Below are 17,500 nucleotides of genomic sequence, written 5' to 3'. Positions count from 1 at the left end.
CTACTACACCTCTATCCCGCTCACTCTCCCCTGCTGACCTGCCATTCCTCACCTTTCTCTTTTTTCCTCTTATTTTCTCTCTTTCTCTCTTCTCTCAGGAAAATCCCCTCGTCTCTCTCTCTATCCCCCCTGGCTTTTCTCCTTTCTCTCTCTCCCTCTCCATCTCATATCTCTCTTCTCTATCTCTCTCTCTGTTCCTATATTTCACTAGAAGAAAATGGCAAGAAACTGGTCTGGTCTGCGAGAGGTGCAATTGTTCGTCCGCGCTTGGAAGATCGCTGAGGACGACTCGCCGAACGACATTATTGCTGCGGCGCTGAAAAGCAACAATTTTTCGAGAACCACCGCCCAGATAGAGCGAAAGAAGAGAGAAGTTATCCGTTCGTACGCTCTATCAGGCAACATATGGACACCCTGGACATCATCCTGGGAGGTGACGGCAGCAGGGAGGGCCAAAAGGATGAGGAAAGCATCCAGAGCCAAATGGAGAAGCCTGGAACAAAGGGAAACGATGACACATGTCCAGCTTCCAACACCACAACTGAAGACCAAAGAGGTGCGATGGCCGCAAGAAAGGAAAGGCACCCTGGAATTGATGGGAAGCAGGAGGTAAGGGTGACAGAATCAAGGCTAAAGGAAGCCCTGTCCAGAGACAGCAGAGGGACCCCCAGCAAAAACTGTAAGGGCAGGAAAGAAACACCTGCAAATTCTACCTGAGGGGGGACTGCTGGTACGGCGTTGAAGGTGCAAACTGTCGCTTTGCACATCGGAGGCCTACCAAAACCGCACGGACGCGAGACAGAGGTCCCTCCCTCAGGGAGAACAAAAACAAAAAGTTAAAAGAAGGGAAAAAGCGCACTGACCACTACTGAAAGACGGTATGCAGATGTGGTGCGCGGAAACCCAACAGGTGGCCAGCTTCACCCAGATGTGAGAAGGGCGGCAGCTGAACAGCAGTCTTTTTTGTGCATGGCACAAAAAATTGTTCAGCAGCTGACCTGGCTACAAGCACAAAGCTGGAACTACCACCACATAAGGCCACCTCCAACAGATGCAGGATGGCCACCACAGACACCAACACCAACACACACACCACAAAAATATTTCTACTGAATGTAGGAGGGCTGCTGCGCGGAAACTGTAAAAAGAAAATTTCATTCCTGAGAGACCTTGTGACATGCAATCAAGCTATATGCATGGCACTCACAGAAACGCATCTTGAACCCGATATAGGTGATGCAGAATACACATGCCGCAATATGCAGTCATACGCACAGATAGAAAAGGGAGGAGCCATGGTGGAGTTGCAATGTACATCCGAGATGACCTCACGCCCCAGTCCTGCTGTCATATTCAAACTCAGTATGTGAAACTCAAATTGTACACATAAGACAACTGAATATCGTCATATGCACTACATATCGCCCACCAGACGCCCCAAACACTCAGGCATGTTTGAAGACTGCCTAACAAAAATAGAGAAGTCCTCACCAACCTTGAACAGCACAACAGTGTATTCTTCATGGTGACTTTAACCTCCCCAATGTGGAATGGCCTGGGGGCAGATGCTCCCAGGGATGACACACCATCAGCAGGCACAGGTGGAGTCCCTGCTCCATCTCACAAATATCTCTTTCATGGAGCAAATAGTTCTGCAACCAACAAGGGCAGATAATATACTGGATCTCTGCTTTACAAACAATATGGATATTATCCATAATGTTAATGTGATGCCGACAATGATCTCGGATCACAACATAATAGAGCTGTCTATGTATGGAACAAAAGCCCCCGCAGACACACACAGCCTATACGAAGCACCCACCATCTCTCCAACTTAACTTTCATAAAGCCAACTGGAAGTCGATTGAGAAAGAGATCCTCAAACAGGATTGGCCTGAATGTCTCTCCACACCGGACATAAACATGAAACACAAACACTTCATGTCCATAATACAAGCCATATGTGACAAATATGTCCCAATGTGCAGGGCCAGCACACACAAGACAAAAACAGGATCCCTAGAGAAAGGAGGATTCTTATGAGACGACGGACAAGGATTGCAAACCGCCTGAGCAAGCACACCAAAAGTGGTGAGAAGTCTCGGCTCGAAAGAATGCTAATGGAAACTGAGAAAAGTCTACATCAGTCCCATGAAAAGGAGAGAGCAGATAAAGAAGCTTGGGTAATAGAAAATATAAAATCAAACCCTAAAGCTTTCTTTAAGTTTGCCAAAGAGACAGCCACAGTGCACCAGAGAATAGGACCTCTCTTCCAAAAAGATGGCTCTCTCACAGGAAATCCACGAGGATAAGTGAAATACTGAATGAACAGTTCCAAAGTGTGTTCACTACACCTCTAGACACAGGCAAGTAACAACCCAGAAGAATTCTTTGCCACTTACCAGCGACCAAAGAGACAAAAATTGAGTACATCAACATCGAAGAAGATGATATCACACTAGCCATTGATGAGATTGCACAAACTCAGCTGCTGGACCTGATGGATTCCCAGCGATCCTTCTCAAATCGTGCAAACGAGCCCTGCAAACCGCTACAGCTTCTTTTTCAGAGCTTTCTTGCAAGTGGTAAGCTCCCAGTCAAACTGAAAGAGGGGGTAATATGCCCTATCCATAAGGGAGGTAGCAGAGCAGATGCTAAAAATTATAGGCCTATCTCTCTGACCTCACACATCAGCAAGTCATGGAACGAATAGTCCGTAAGAAACTAATCATGTTCCTTGAAGAAAATGACTTACTGTCTGACCCCATCCGCATGGATTTCGACCAGGTAGAGGCTGCCTAACACAGCTCCTGCAACACTATGACTGGTGTTGAAACAGCTACTAAATGGCTCAAATGTGGATGTAATATATCTTGACTTTGCAAAAGCCTTTGACAAAGTCGACCATGGTATGATCTGTCACAAACTGCGTGGTCTCGGCATAGGCGGGAAACTTGGAGAGTGGCTGCACAACTTCCTCCTAAAAGACAGAAACAGGCAGTTGTGAGCAATGGAGCCACCTCCAGGGAAACGCAAATAACAAGCGGTGTCCCACAGGGCACTGTCTTGGGGCCACTGATGTTCATAGTGGCCCTTTCAGACATGCCTTCAGTTGCTACGATGACCACCCTTGCTAGCTATGCAGATGACACAAAAGTCTCCCACGCAATACAAAACCCTGAAAATATTGCGCATCTGCAACATGAGCTGGACACAATATACAGGTGGGCTGAGGACAACAACATGCAGTTTAATGCAGGTAAGTTCCAGGCCCTGCGCTACTGGCACACAAAGTAAATGACGTGAAGACTGGATACACTGGCCCAGGAAGAATTGCAATCCCTGAGTCAAAATCAGTGCGTGACCTGGGCATTGACATGAGCAATGATGCATCTTTCCAAATGCATATTGCTAATCTGGTGATAAAATGCAGACGGCTAGCTGGATGGATTCTCCGAACTTTCAGAACAAGAGAGAAGGAGACACTGATGGTCCTATGGAAAACATTTGTCCTCAGCCGCTTGGACTACTGCTCCCAACTTTGGTCACCACACAATATAAAACAAACAGCAGAACTCGAAGCAACTCAGAGAAGCTACACAAAGAAAATCGTCTCAATGCAAATGTCAGCTACTGGGAAAGACTGAAGGTATTAACCTCTTCTTCTCCCTGGAGCGGAGGCGGAGAGATATGCAGTGATATACATCTGGAAAATCCTGGAGGGTCTTGTCCCAAACTTTGGCATTCAAAGTTACTCCAACCGCAGAACGGGGCGCCGCTGCGTGGTGCCAGGATTCCAACATCACCATCAAAATACAGGTCCAGATACTGCACAGCTTGGGTTTCAGAGGACCACAGCTCTTTAACATCCTCCCTAAATGCCTGAGAGACTTACATGGTGTGGATGTGGGTTTCTTTAAAACTAAACTGGATCTCTTCTTGTTGGGAGTCCCAGATGAACCTACCTCACGACAGGAGACACGGATGCGGGCAGCAGCATCGAACTCCCTTGTTGATCAAGTGCCACGTATCAGAGGTGGATTCACAAACTAGTGTAGCTCATTCAGCGGTGGTGCCCCAGCATGGCCGCGGCCTTCGGGCTAAAACATTTTTAAGGATTTTAAGGATATATATATATGTATTGAACAGTAAGATTAGGATTACAATTTATAACGTAAATAGCAATGTTAATTACTTAGATGTAAATGTTAACTTTATAACAGTTATAACCCAACATTTCTATAAAATTAGCAAAAACCTGAAATATATTAATGCTAAGAGTAACCATCCACCTTCCATTAAGAAAGCGTTAGCAAATAATATAGGAAATCGAATTTCATTACTTTCTTCCAACTATGACATATTCAATAAACATGTACCACATTATAATGAAGCGCTTCATAAGGCGGGATATAATAATAGTATTAAATTTTTCAACAATTCTAAATATAATTATAATTTAAAAGATAATTTAAATGATGCATACACCTTCTATAACAATAAACACAACATTAAGAATCATCTGAAGTCCGATGTAGTTAGTAATATGAACAATAAACCCCAAAGTAATAATAATAAGAATAAAATATGGCTAATAATTCCCTATGGGATGCAGGTTAAAACTAACATTATCAAAGAGATTTTAAATATAATTAAGACATTTATTAAAGAGAACCATAAAAAGAAGGACATATTTTCAAGCAATAAATTTTTTCCACCAATAATTATGTTGGCAATATCATTTCAGCCTTAATAAATTTTAATTAAATAAGTTTTAAAATAATAAATTAATACCTCCAATGGAGACCAGAATACAATTGATTGTAATTGTAGAGATAAGACTAAATGTAAATTTTAATGAGGACGTATTATATAAATGTATAGTGATTTTGAATGATAATAATAATAATAGTAATAATGATAACATAAATACTATTTACATAGGATCGACTTCCAATAAAATTAAATCACGGGTGGCCCAACATATGAATTCTTTTAAGAACAGGTATTAAGTAAATACATTTGGGAACTTAAATGTGAAAGAATAAAATACGATTTAAAATGGGAAATAGTTTGTAAGGCTAAATCGTATAGAATAGGAAGTAAATTTTGCTTTGAGATATTATCAGCTATTAAAAAAATTGATTAACTTCCAAGATGAACGTAATATTAAATGTGGCATAAATTAAATTATTTATATAAGTATAGACAATGTATTGATTTATTTAAAACCCATGAAAAGTTACCAATTTATAGTTATGATTAGTAGCGTTAAATACATATAATTAGCTTAAAATACACTTCAAACATTACATAATTATATATAATTAGAATAAATAACTACTTTTTTACTGATAACGAATTCAACGATATGTGCATTCTTACAATGTTTTATAGCATTATTTACGTAGCACATAAATTTCGTTCGTGTTATAGTTATTGTTTTTTGTAGATCTAAAGGTTTTAAGTATTTTAAATACTCAATAAACAATATACTTTGTCGATAATTTTATTATAGTAAATATAATATGTATTTATCTCTGGGTAATGGACGCCATATTTATCACGTTACTTTTGAGTATAAATGCTAAAGTACACTTATTTCGGTTTAATCTAGAGTAGTTCGCCGGCAGATAAGTCATGTCTTTCAAAATTTATTCTAAACGATATCAACATACGTCTTTTATTAACTTTATACACTAACACGTAGTTACGTTTATTTACCTTCTCCATAATGAATTAATCATGTTCACAATAATACTCTATTTGAATATTTTAGTTCGTAACTTTTAATAATATTAACGTCTTTAACTTAGGGGTTACATTACAGGTTTGTTTCTTTATATATATATATATATTTATTCCTTATTTTTTAAATTCCTTATGAGGTAAGTTAAATTTTTAGTTTTTAGGGATTTTTTTTTAGGAATTTGACCTGATGATTAACTTGCTTTTGGGACTAAAATCATTTTCTCGTTCTAATGAACTTGGATATGGTTTCTTACATGATTTTATATAGTCCTAATTCAGCCATGAAACGCGCGTAGTTGATGTACAAGTACTTACTTTTATACATTATATTATTGTATTAAAATTTATTGTTCAATTTATAATTTATTTGATTTTAGATTAATATTTTATGATGAATGTTCTTTGTATGGTATTCGCTGTGATTTTAAAAGTATTTGCTATTATATGTAATAATCTTACTGTTCAATATTATATATTATTAAAATTTTAGATTAGTATTTTGTATGGTATATGTCTCACAACATGGTTTTGGACGGGTTTTTTCATTGACTGAGTTGTAGAATGGTGGTTCGTCACTAAATTAGTTATATGTATATATTATATATTACGAATTCGGTCTAATATTATTATACTGAATTTTAGATTGGAATAATTTATTTCCTAATATTATTATGTATATATATATATATATATATATATATATATATATATATATATTATATATATTATATATATATATATATATATATACCCTCATTTGCACCTATTGCTGTGATGTAGGTTCATCTGGGAATCTCGACAGGAAGAGGTCCAGCTTTGATTTTAAAACGCCTTCATCTACTTTGTGCAGGTTCCTCAGGCTCTTTGGGAGAATATTAAAAAGCCGTGGGCCCCTGAAATCCAGGCTGTTGTAGTAACTGGTCCTGAAGCGCGATGGCGTTGCTGGGATCTTTGGCATTGTGCAGTGTCGTCCCTTTCTGGTATTGGTATAGCTTTCAATGCCAAAATTTGGCACAATTCCTTCCAGGATCTTCTAGACATATATTACTGCATACCTCTCCCGTCTTCTCTCCAGGGAGTAGAGTCTTAGCTGTTTCAACCTTTCCCAGTAGCTGAGATGTTGCAAAGAGACGATCTTCTTTGTGAATCTTCTCTGGATTGCTTCAAGGTCCGCTGTTAATTTCACACTGGCGGGTGACCATAGCTGTGGGCAGTAATCCAGGCGGCTGAGGACGAATGTCTGCCAGAGGACCATCATGGTTTCCTTATCTCTAGTTCTGAATGTTCTTAGGATCCATCCTGCCAGTCGTCTGCACTTTGTCGCCATCCTGGTAATGTGCACTTGGAAAGAGGTATCACCACTCATGTCGATACCCAGGTCCCACACTGACTTAGGCCCTGGGATTGAAATTCCCTGTGGACCGGTGTACCCTGTAAATTTCATATTCAGTTTCGGACGCTGGTAGCGCAGGGCTTGAAACTTTTCAGCATTAAACTGCATATGATTATCCCGGAAAGAATTTTTTAAAAGATAAGATTAAATACCACTTATTTTGTGTTTCTTGCGTTTAGGATATCAGATGAATACATATGTACACACGTATGTATACATACATATATATATATAGACACGCACACACATATATATATAAATATGTATATACATACATATATATTGATTTCAAATTTTGGCACAAGGCCAGCAGTTTTGGGATGGTGGGTAAGTCAATTACATCGACCTCAGTGTTCAATTGATTTTTATTAATCGATCTCGAAAGGATGAAAGGCAAAATCGACCTCGGCGGAATTCGCACACGTAACTTAAAGGATGAAATGCCGCTAAACATTCTGTTCGGCGCTGTAACGATTCTTTTCCACTATAGGCACAAGGCCTGAATTTTGTGGGGAGTGGGGACAGTCGATCAGATCGACCCCAGTACACAACTGGTACTTAATTTATCGACCCCGAAAGGATGTGGACCTCGGCGGAATTTGAACTCAGAACGTAGCGACAGGCGAAATACCTATTTCTTTACTACCCACAAGGGGCTAAACAAAGAGGGGACAAACAAGGACAGACAAACGGATTAAGTCGATTATATCGATCCCAGTGCGTAAGTGCTACTTATTTAATTGACCCCGAAAAGATGAAAGGCAGAGTCGACCCCGGCGGAATTTGAACTCAGAACGTAGCGGCAGGCGAAATACTGCTATGCATTTCGCCCGCTGTGCTAACGTTTCTGCCAGCTCGACCCCACCCCCGTACATACAGATTCAGAACCATGATCACTTCTGTATGCAACCTGCTACAGGCCAATAACGAAATATCTAAGAATGGATCTCAGTGAAAACGAGTATAATGAGCGAAATACCTTTTGAAAATCACTTGAGATACATCTGCACCGAAGGATGCTCCACATCCATTTGCTCAGAATCTCACCCTGCAGGGATCGATGCAAGATGGGTTGAAACAATCTCTGTGATTAATAAAGGATCTCATGAATTCCATTTTCCATTTCTCTCATTTGTTTTATATATATATATGTATATATATATATATATATATATATATATAGTGTAGGCGGGGAGGAGGAGGTTGTCTGGTTTAGCCACAATTGAGAGGTGTGTTTATTAAAGAATTCATTAAAATGATCTACGGTGGGGAGAGAGAGAATCTAACGCTTCGGTGACTTGTTCCTTTCGAGGGGAGAGAGAGAGAGAGAGAGATAGATAGATAGATAGAGAGAGAGAGAGGAGAGAGAGAGAGAGAGAGAGAGAGAGTATTTCTTTATTCACCATGAGGCTGAGAAAAAGAGAGGACGATACGAAGAGAGACAAAACAGACATAGGGGTCAGGATATCGAATGAGACGAAACGTATGAATAAGCAATTAAATATATATACAATTAAATGAGAATGAGTGATTAACAAAAAATGAAGCGGAGGACGCGGTCGATCCCACAAACCACATACTCACACTGAAGACTTTGCTTTCTCCTTTTTTACATTTCCGTTTAAACAGGTTCTTTCACTTGCAACATACTTGCAATATACTTCCATCTTTTACGAAACACACTTTGCAACAGGCATTTCTTCTCCAGCAGAGAGAGAGAGAGAATTCATAATGATGTTATCTGGCTGCAAGGTTCTGTTGTAATTCTCCGATTTCGTTTCTCTCTCATTTCCCGCCTGTCTGTCTAAATGTTAGTATTTTCAAGCAAATTTCAGAATTACAACGGAATGTTCACGGAGGAGAGGACTAGGCGACCAAGTACTGGTTGAGTTATTAGTTCCTTCGTCGATGTCAACGATGACCACGAATGGAGAAGAAGACGGGGTAGGGTGTGTCCGGCTGTGACCAATCAACCGGATGCGTGCTTTGGAGATTGCAGCACAGGTCGAGCACTGGAGGTCAGTTGGGACTGAAAGTAAGGAGTTGGCCCTGAATTTGCACAGCTCACCTTTTCTTTGCGCCCTTGTTCTGTTCATAGGAGGTAACAACTCTTACATTTCATAAACTCTCGTACTTTCATTTTCCAGGTGTCACTGTTGATCTCAAAGCTGGTTGAGTAAGCCGTCAGCCAAAGTTATAAGCTCCAGGTAACACAGATATTATATTAAATTTCTCTCCCTCCCCCCTCCCTATCTATCTATCTATCTATCTATCTATCTATCTATCTATCTATCTATCTATCTATCTATCTATCTATCTATCTATCTATCTATCTATCTATATCTATCTATCTATCTGTATCTATCTATCTATCTATCTATCTATCTATCTATCTATCTATCTATCTATCTATCTATCTATCTGTATCTATCTATCTATCTATCTATCTATCTATCTATATCTATCTATCTATCTATCTGTATCTATCTATCTGTATCTATCTATCTATCTATCTATCTATCTATCTATCTATCTGTATCTATCTATCTATCTATCTATCTATCTATCTATCTATCTATCTATCTATCTATCTATCTATCTATCTATCTATCTATCTGCTTATCGCTCTTCATTCTGTCTATTTCATGTACTTATCCATCTCACGCAAATATTGTGCGTGCACGTCGCACGTAGGATCACACGCGCGCGCGCACAATTTCCATCCCTCTCCCTCTCCAATTCCGTATCTCTCTTGTCTGTCTCCTACCATACCTTTCCACTCCTACCTTCACAGTTAATCACTAAAAGTCAGATATCTCGCTAAACAATCTCCCGACACTTTAGCTTTACCATCCCACTGTTTGTTTTATAGTTGCACGTGACCACGGTTAGGCTCTGTAGACATCTGTGAACCTATGCATGCATGCATGTGTGTATGTGTGCATGTATGTATGTCTGTATGTATGCATGCATGCATGTATGTGTGTATGTATGCATGTATGTGTGTATGCATGGATGAATGTATGTATGCATGCATGTATGTATGTATGTATGTATGTATGTGTGTACGTATGTGTGTGTGTATGCATGGATGAATGTATGTGTGTGTGTGTATGTATGTATGTATGTATGTATGTATGTATGTATGTATGTACGTACGTATGTATGTATATATGCATATATATATATATATGTGTGTGTGTGGTGTGTGTGTGTGTGTGTGTGTGTGGTGTGTGTGTGTGAGAGAGAGAGAGAGAGAGAGAGAGTTCGTGTATGTATGTGTAAATTACGCTTATGCACGACATCTCTCGTGCAGTTAGTTGCAACTTAGTTTCACATTCAGCCGAAAATGTATAAACGTCCATGCATCGTGTTTGTGTATTCTCTATTGTTATGTGATTGGACTAAACATTGATCTGAACAAAACTGCCGTAATTTTCGAGACTGCTCTAAGAAACTGCAAACATAGCACCATCGTTCTATCTATATAGGTATATAGGACTCTATGTTGACTGGTGATACAGTATGGGCAGATTTTTGAAATCCAATGAATCTTTATACATTTATACAGTTAGGAAATTTTACAAATACACTTTCTCAGCAAGATATGATATACCTATTATAATGGGCAATACTACATGTACTTTTCATATTTTTTATAGTGTGATGTAACTATTTGGAGTAACAATGTTTGCGGCTGAAGAGAACTTTAAACCATCTTTTATATCAATAATATACTGATGTAAGAACGGATTGTTTATAAAGCTTGAAACACGTGTACCGCGATATCCTTTGTGTTTTGTTTTTAATTTTATTTGTTATATAGGTATATATCTATATCTGTGAATGCATGCGTAATGTATGTGAATATGTGTGTATCTGTGTGTTTGTATAAGCGAACCTACATGTTTAATGCCAATGTATATATGAGTAAACAAACTCCAAAAAGTCTGGTGCTGGTCTGCACCGGAAAAACTTACATTGTGCATAGAAAATGCTGTGAGGAGTGAAAAATCCAAATTTTCGGACAGTATCCTTCTCGATGGAAAAGTTGAAAAGAGAGGAATAAATGAGAGATAGAAGAGTTTTGCGCCAGGTTGGTGCCAGGCCTTATTTAATTTAACTTGGATGAAAAACTCTGCTGCATAGATATAGATAGGTAGGTAGGTAGGTAAATAGATAGATAGCTGGAAAGATAGATAGAGAAAGAGATAGATGGAAAGATGGGTAGAGATATAGATAGATAGGTAGGTAGATAGGGCGGCGAGCTGGCAGAATCTTTAACACGCCGGGCGAAATGCTTAGCTGTATTTCGTCTGCCGTTACGTTCTGAGTTCAAATTCCGCCGAGGTCGACTTTGCCTTTCATCCTTTCGGGGTCGATTAAATAAGTACCAGTTACGCACTGGGGTCGATATAATCGGCTTAATCCATTTGTCTGTCCTGGTTTGTCCTCTCTGTGTTTAGCCTCTTGTGGGTAGTAAAGAAATAAGTAGGTACGTAGATAAGTAGTAGGTAAGTAGTAGGTATGTAGATGGAAAGGTAGGTAGGTAGATAGATAGATAGGTAGGTAGATATAGATATATTCATACATATATGTATGTGCATATATATATATATATATATATATATATATATATATATAAGTACTCATGTATACAAGAACATGTATTTATATATATATAATGTAAGTATACATATGTATATATATATGCATAATGCATATATACATGCGTGTCTGGGAATGTGCATGTTTGAGGTGCAGCCCCTTCTGGATCTGTGATAGATATATCACATTCCATCTAGGAAGATAGACCTTCCCTATCGAAGGACAGGTGATTGCTTTGATATACTGATCAATAAGAACGATAAAGATGCCTCCAAACCGCTTTGCTGTGATAGAAAATGTCGGCAGTTCGTTAAGATACCATCTGCAACGTGAACTACCTAAAAATATCTGTGAGGCACACCTTTCTCATGTGTCACGATATCTTGCTAAAACCATTTATAATTATACCTGCAGGAAGGATTGATCTGAAGTTTGGACCATGTCCGTCTTAAATTTTAATGCCTTTTTACCTGCGCTCCAATGGTAAGAACAGCGGAAACCACATTAAATAATGAATCCGAAACACATTTAATAGCATATAAAATACGGGAGAAATGATTAGAGTAGAAATTCCTTTATGATACAAATCTCTTTTGCTGTCCACAAAACAAGTCAGGTAAAGAGAAAAAAAGATGAATGGCCTCAGGCTCTGCCATAGAGACCACGTTCGTTGCGTTCTCCATGGCAACACTAGAAAACAGAATAGTACCATGGCATAAATATATGATACACACGAAAAGTGTAGATGATAAATAAATCGTAATGGATACAGTGCGAAGACATTGATAAATTGCAAGAAGAACTAGAAAAGAACTCTACTAAAATTGAACACCCAAAACTGTGTAAATACAGCTTCAAGCAACATAATGTCTCCATTTCAAGATAAAAATTCAGATAAAAATAACAGATGCATCGTAATACGCCTAGACCAAAGACACAAAGAAATTCCTGTAGAGACAGCATGTATCCACACATATAAAATGGCAGTGATGGAATCTCTACTTAGAAGTTCGTTTCGATTCTCTGTGACAAACGAAACACTAAATAAAGAAATCCATCGAACAAAATAAACAGTAATCAACAATAGGTACACAAAGTAACAGACCAAGCCATAGAAAAATACAGACATAAACAGAGTGCGATGAATGCATAAGATACTCTACCTCTTAAGCAGATAGAAGTCATACAAACGTGTATTACATGAATGAAATGGATAATAACTCAAAAATATAATATAAAAACACAACAGAAATTGGTGGGTACTTCATCGCTGTCGACGGTAAACAGTCCACAGAGCAATTGTCAGGCCGAACGAGCGTGACACATTTGAATTAGTAATGGGGTCGATTCGTCGGACTAAAATTCTTCAAGGTGGTGCCCCAGCATGGCTGCAGTTTAATAACTGATACAAGTAAGAAAAAAAAAACAAGATAAAAGTATATATATGTATGTATGTGCTTACATGTAAATATGTATATATATATGTGTGTGTGTGTGTTTGTTTATATATACAGGGTGTCTCAAAAGTCACTATCTATTTTGAGAAATAATTATGAAAAAATGGCTTAAATTTGACTAATATACTTATTTCGAAGTATATGCTGTCAAGAATTAGTGCATCACGTGATGACCATCACTGTCATCATGTGGGGATGATAGAGCTGAAAGCGATAAATTGCTTCCTGGAACACATTTCCAGCAGTTGAGGTCTTATGTTTTGAACTGCATCAGTAATAAGATGTCGGAGCTCTGCTACATCTCTAATTCTTCTCTTGGTGTACACCATAGATTTAAGAAATCCCCAAGCGAAAAAAATCTAACGTTGCCAAAATGGATCTGAGTGCTGCTCATTGTTGTATACCCCACGACCATTCCAACAGCGAGGGAAGTGTCTATCAAGATAATTACATACAATCTTTGCATAATGGTACGCCGCTCCTTCGTGTTGAAACTCTACTGTATCAAGAATGCCATCTGTACGGAGTTGAGGTTCGCGGAATTGTTCAAATATATCAGAATACACCGTAGTCTTTGTGAAGAAGAAAGATCCATACACCTTTGACTTATTCACACTAAGCCAAACATTCTCTTTCGGTCTATCTCGTTCCCATTCAAGAAATTCAGTTGGTTTCTCACTTCCCCAAAAGCGACAATTATGACGATTAGCCTTTCCATATGTATGGAAGGTCGCTTCATCACTGAGCAGAATTTTGTTGATTAAATCGGCTCTTTCAATTTGATCAATAAGCTGAGCGCAAATCGCTGATCTGTGGGGATAATCCTCTTCTGAAGTTGTGAAAAACTTGAATGTGATAAGCCTTTTTTTTTTTTTTTTTGTTCAAATCCCTTCATAGAATTCTATGGATTGATGCGCATGGATTTTGCAACATGTTAGCTGCCCTACGAGTTGATAATTGCGGTTCCTGTTTTCGAACCAATTCAAATCTTTTTCCAAATTTCCTTGGACGTCCAGTTCGGCTGCCATCATGCACAAATCCGGTTTTATGAAACTTCACGAATAGCTTTGTCTGTTGAACATTTCTTCAGAAACTTCCTCTCAAATTTATTTCTACTTCCTTCAGATTTCGTGTTGACACCAACACCCGATTTTTTTTTTTTTTTTTTTTTTTTCACGTTCAACTTCAGTTAATCGGTTCGAAGAAATAAAAATAAACACCACAAATATCGACACAAACGAATCAGCATTTTGTCAAAACACAGATTTGGGATCTTTTCGGTTTGAACGGCAGTTTTTCTAGCGGTGTCATATGAAATTGTCACCCATAATTATGACCCTAGTATCGATCTATTACATTTCAATCTCTTTTAGGGTTAGGGTTAGTTAGGGTTAGGGTGGGGGGAAGGGTATTTTTTTTTCTTCACAAATGTAAATAAACCCAATCTGTTTCTTAAACGAGGGACATATTCATACGGCACTGAATGCTTTTTAACTCAATAGACATCAGTGATTGGTTGAAATTGCAGAAATTGAAGAAAAAAAAACAACAAATGTCTTACAAACTATAGAATTTTCTCAATAAAGCCAAGAGAAAAAGATGTTTTATAAACACATTCTACCAGTATACGAAGTTTAAAATTTTTTAGTTACCTAGAAATTATGTTAAAAACTGCCGTTCAAACCGAAAAGATCCCAGATTTGCACATGTGATGCTTCTTATCCTTATGATAATATAGTGACAATCGAATGCCTCTGAAATAGTGACTTTTGAGACCCACGGTGTACTAGAAAAATGAAAGGTAGATATGACTCCGATCAGATTTGAACTAAAAACATCGAGGCACATGGATTCCGCCTTTAACCTTTTCTATCTCTTTTCCTTTTATACACACAAATACACACATAATCACATACACGTACCATACCATACATATACACACACAGAAATACCTGTTGGAGAGCCACTTCGTGGTCGTTTGGTCTGCTAAGTGTAACAGCTAAATCACATTTAAATCAGGGTTTACTGTATTAAAAAGAACGTGATGGTCACGGTTGGAAAGTCTTCTATCATAAGCTTGTATCTAAGTTAGACAAAGAACAGCAACGGAATATAAAAAATATACACAAACTAAGAAACATAGATACGCGCACACACTCGTCTGCATACACCCGCACACACACATTCTCACACATATACACTGACATGTGTGTGTATATGCGTGTGTGTAAGGTTATGTATAATACAGATACATAAACATATACAGACTTATACACACACACACACAGAAACACAAATGATAGGATACATACGGCACACACTTTATATACACTTAAGGTTTTATATACATACATAGATATATATATATATATGTGTGTGTGTTGTGTGTGTGTGTGGTGTGTGTGTGTGTGCGTGCGTGTGCAGGCGCAATGACCCAATGGTTAGGGTAGCGGACTCGCGGTTTCAATTCCCAGACCGGGCGCTGTGAGTGTTTATTGAGCGAAAACACTTAAAAGTCCACGACGCACCATCGGGTAGATGAGGTGGCGAACCCTTCTGTACTCTTTCACCACATCTTTCTCTCACTCTTTCTTCCTGTTTCTGTTGTACCTGTATTTCAATGGAGCCAGCTTTGTCACACACTGTGTCACGCTGAATCTCCCCGAGAACTACGTTAAGGGTACACGTGTCTGTGGAGTGCTCAGCCACTTACACGTTAATTTCACGAGCAGGCTGTTCCGTTGATCGTAACCAACGGAGTGCCGTAGTGTGTGTGTGTATAAAGCCTTTTGAGTGGATTTGGTTGACGGAAACTGAAAGAAGCCCGTCGTATATATATATATATAATATATATATTTGTGTGTGTGTGTTAGTTTATCTGTGTTTGTCTCCCCACCATCGCCTGACAACCGATGTTGGTGTGTATGTTCCCGTAACTTAGCGGTTCGGCGAAAGAGGTCGATATAATAAGTACTAGGCTTACAAAAGATAAGTCCTGGGGTCGATTAGTTCGACCAAAGGCGATGCTCCAGAATGGCTGCAGTCAAATGACGGAAACAAAAGAATATATATATATCTATATATATATATATATATATATATATATGAGAGAGAGAGAGAGAGAGAGAGAGAGAGAGAGAGAAAGAGAGAGATTATCTAAACACATCTACGGATGTTCTGTTGTATGTGTGTGTGTGTGTGTATGTATGAACACCTAAGACACTTCAGTACGTCTCCTCCTCCCTTCTTTTCTTTACCTCCTCCTTCTTCTCACCTTCTCCTTTCATCTATACTTCAGCACGTCTCCCCCTTTCCCCTTCCCTTCTTTATTTACACCTCCTCCTCCTCCTCCTCTTACAGTTGCTTCACTCTAGTCAAGTAGAGCAGAAACTACTTCATCCAGTCAAGACTGCATTGAGTCAACTAACACCATCTGGTGTCAGTTTGGTGTAAAGGTGTTCCTTACCGCTCCTAACAATGACCGACATGTTGAGTTTTCTTCTGACACGTGTTTGTGGCTTGTTCCAGCTGCTGGTCAAAACTAGCTATGGCTGCTCACAACTAGATGTTTATGGTTTGAAGTCAGATTTGGATGACCATTACGCCGACCAAACTTGATAGTCATCGCTCTTTCGTTCTCACCTCATATTTACGTTTGGTCAATGCATTGAGCGGTCTTTAACAATATGTCGTAACACCATGAATAATCACAGTTGATCACTGCATGTTATGGTTGGACTTTTGAAGGGTTCTGGTTGGGTGTTGCTGCTTTCCTTTTTGTTATAATTCTTGTTAATCAGTAACCTAGTAGACCCTTTCGAAACTAATCTACATGAACCTGGTTCTTTGATACGAGACCCTTGTTTTAAAATAATCTTATTTAAATTTTCGGTCAAAATTTCGTGCTAATTTATGTCCGAAACATCAGGTTAATAACTCTTACTCCTACATGCAAAAGACCTGAAATTTTGTAGGACCTAGTGCTCTACCGGTACTTAATTTATTGACCCGGAAGGATGAAAGCAAAGTCGGCCTCGGCAGAATTTGAACCCAGAACGGACGAAATGCCGCTAAGTATTTTGTTCAGTGTGCTGCCGCTTCAGCCAGCTCGCAGCTTTAAACACCAAATCGATAACAACAAAGTTATTTTACGAAATCCTGTAATATTTTCGAACTTAACGGAAACGATGGCTGTGAATCGTAACGAAAAGTTTTAAATTAGGACCAAGAAATATATCTGTTCATTGATCGAGTCTGGTTGCGCTGATCGTGCTATACGACAATACAA

The sequence above is a fragment of the Octopus sinensis genome, linkage group LG14 (assembly GCF_006345805.1).
Source record: "Octopus sinensis linkage group LG14, ASM634580v1, whole genome shotgun sequence".
Classification (NCBI taxonomy): Eukaryota; Metazoa; Mollusca; class Cephalopoda; order Octopoda; family Octopodidae; genus Octopus; species Octopus sinensis.
Note: the sequence above shows the minus strand (reverse complement) of the source record.